The sequence below is a fragment of the Microtus ochrogaster genome, unplaced genomic scaffold, assembly GCF_000317375.1.
Source record: "Microtus ochrogaster isolate Prairie Vole_2 unplaced genomic scaffold, MicOch1.0 UNK1, whole genome shotgun sequence".
Classification (NCBI taxonomy): domain Eukaryota; kingdom Metazoa; phylum Chordata; class Mammalia; order Rodentia; family Cricetidae; genus Microtus; species Microtus ochrogaster.
This window is the reverse complement of record NW_004949099.1, coordinates 32,171,405-32,174,490: the sequence shown is the minus strand read 5'-3', so window position 1 is coordinate 32,174,490 and position 3,086 is coordinate 32,171,405.

Genomic DNA, 3,086 nt, shown 5'->3' with positions numbered 1-3,086 from the left:
AAAAAAAAAAAAAAAAGATGTCTACGTTACAAATAATTTCTTCTAGAAATGAGCCTATTTTTCACTCTCTGAATGGTATATGTTAACAAATGAAAGGTTTTAATTATAAGAGTCCAAGTCATCAATTTTCTGTTAATTAAAATTTTCTCTTTTTTTTGAGTTTTATACATGAGTAGCATATTTACATCATTTTCCCTTCCCCCATCTCAAATTACATCCTTGTCTCCCAGTTCTCTCTTGAATTCATGACCGTGTGTGTGTGTGTGCGCGCGCACGCGCGCTCACAAAACCACTTAGTATTCCCCACATGTGCACGTTTAAAGCTGACCACTTGGTGTTCAAACACCAATCAAGGCACTCATCCCAGAAAGCAACCCATCCCCCTTCTCTCCTCAGCCACTGATTTCCTGTAGGTCCACGTCTAGGGTTGGGGCCTAGAGAAATAAGTCCCATCCATGTTGGCACGTCCAATGGTGTGGTCATTAGGTAGGACTCCTCTAGCCAACCATATTGCTGATATGTCGTGGATATAGCACCTTTGCCATATCGGGCAATACTATCTGGACAGCTAGTGTCTGATCCACTGGTTCTCAAGGTCTTCCCACCACTTCTTTCACGATATTTCCTGAGGCCTAGAAATCAGGGTTGTATTGTGGATGTGTCCATTGAGGCCGAGCTCCTCGTGGCCACTTAGTCTCTGCCTTCTGACCAGTTGTAGGTCTCTGTAGTTTCCTGTCTGCTACAAAGAAGCAGCATCTTGGGTGGAGGGCGAGAGCTACACTTACCTGTGGGTAGAAGGATGAGTATTTGGAATACAGATGGAAACTATTGCTGTAGAAAAGACAGCAGTGGGTTCTCCTCTAGGACCAATGACCTCTCCAGCCACAGGGAGTTGGCTGGGTTTATAGCATCAACTCCCAGCTGTTGAGTAGGCCTTCAGTCCAATGAGATAACTGTTCCTTACCCCAAGATATAAGTGGCCCTATTAAACCACTGCGGATCTTGCCAGGCTAGCCATTGCCATGGTCTACAGTCTTCACAGCTGAATAAGACTATTAATGGCTTCACTACCTCAGCAGCCCACACAGCACCTTCAGATTCCATGAGGGCTAGTTCTCAAGGACGAGGATTCCAGGTCAGTGGCAGCTCAGTTCCTCCTAGTCCTGTATCCAAAGTATGTAGTATCTTCAACAATAGAGTTTTCCATTCAAGTTCTGGGAGGCAACCACAGGCAACGACAATAGCCTGTCTTGTTTGGGCAGTTTCTTGGGCTCATCAACAACTGGAAGGGGGGGGGTCTCCTTTGCCTGGTAGTGGAGTTTCTATTCATCTATGACTTTAAATTTTTTACTTAATTATTTTACAAATGTGTTTTGACTGCATGTATGTCTGAGCACCTCATGCTTAGAATGCCTGCAGAGACCAGAAGAGACTGTAGGGTCCCCTGGAACAGGAGTCACAGATGGTTGGGAGCCACCACGTGTATGCTCGAAATCAAACCCTGATCCTCTGCAAGGGCAGCGAGTGCTTTTAACTGCTGAGCCATCTCTCCAGCCCTTGTCTGTAACACTTAAGGGAGCACTGTCACTTAGTATGGTGACACACACACATGTGCACATAGATGTGTAAAGATTGTGAAATTGTGCTTTCCTGTGGCGTTTTCAGACTTCCTTCTTTTCTCTCTCCCTCCCTCCTTTTGTGTGGCTCTCCCTTCTCTCCAGGTAAGCGTTTTCAGACTTCTTTGTCTCTTTTCTCTCTCCCTCCCTCCTTTTGTGTGGCTCTCCCTTCTCTCCAGGTAAGCTCCTCCCCCACTTCCCTCTTCATCCTTCACATCCCCTATGCTCTACTAGTCCCCTCTCCAGAGCTGCTGCCTCTCATCACTTCCGACCTTCCTAGCTTCCTTGTTTGCTTCCAGTCTGTATTTAAATCTAAAACTCCAGAGCTAGGGCCCACAAGCAAGAGACAAGTTTTACCACTGGGTTACTTTGCTGAGTATCCTATCTTCCAGTGCCTTCCATCCATTCGCCCGCACATTTCATGATTTCCTTTACAAGTTCACAGAATTCCACTGCATATATGTGCCACTATTCACCTGTCAACTGGGGACTTTTAGGTTGTTTCCCTTCCTAGCTAATGTGAGCAGAGCAGCAGAGAGCCCTGCTGAACGAGTAGCTGCAGGATGCGTTGGTCCTTGGGACATACGCCAAGAGGTGGTGTACCTGGGTCATATGTCAAACTATGTTTATGCTCAGTGTCCGGATAATTCTCCGCCCCGATTTCTGCAGTGCCCCTGCCAGTTTTCAGTCCCACCAGCAGTGATGAGGGCTCCCCTTTGCCTCCATCCTCACCAGCCTTTGTTCTCGGGTATTTTCTTCCTCTTAGCCATTCTAGCTTGGATAAAAGGAAGCTTCAAAGTAGCTCTAATTTGCACTTCCCTGATTGCTCAGGATGCTGAATGCTTTCTAAGGTATTTCTTGCCCATTTTTAATTTCCTTTTTAGAGTACTCTCTGTTCATATCCATCGCCCATTCTTTGATTGGACCATTTGTTTACTTGGCTCCTCATTTTCGAGCCTTTGCATATTTCACTATATTGTACTCATTCAGTGTTTCACATATACAGTTACTAATCTGAATGTCTAATTTAAGAAACGTTTTCCTACTCCAAAATAAAAAGGAATTTTTATGTTTTCTTTTATACTATTGCAATGCTTTCAAGCTTGCATGTGTAGCCCACCTGGAAATTACTTTGACATGTATGTTAAAGGTTAAGGGTCCTTTGGAGTTTCTTCTGATGAAGATTTGCTGATAGCAAACTCCATTTCAGTTTATATCTTAATTTCTCTGGTTTAAAAAAATAGTTTTTAAAGGGTAGAAAACTCTAGGCTTGCACTTTTTCTTCATCCACATGAATGTTGTTCTCTGTGTGCTGGATTCAGTTCCCTCTGCTGTGAACGGCCATTTAACAATGCCCCCTGCATCCCCCTATAACAGCCCCGACACTCACCCTCTTTAACAATGCCCCCTGCACCCCCTACAACAGCCCCGACACTCACCCTCTTTAACAATGCCCCCTGCACCCCCTAC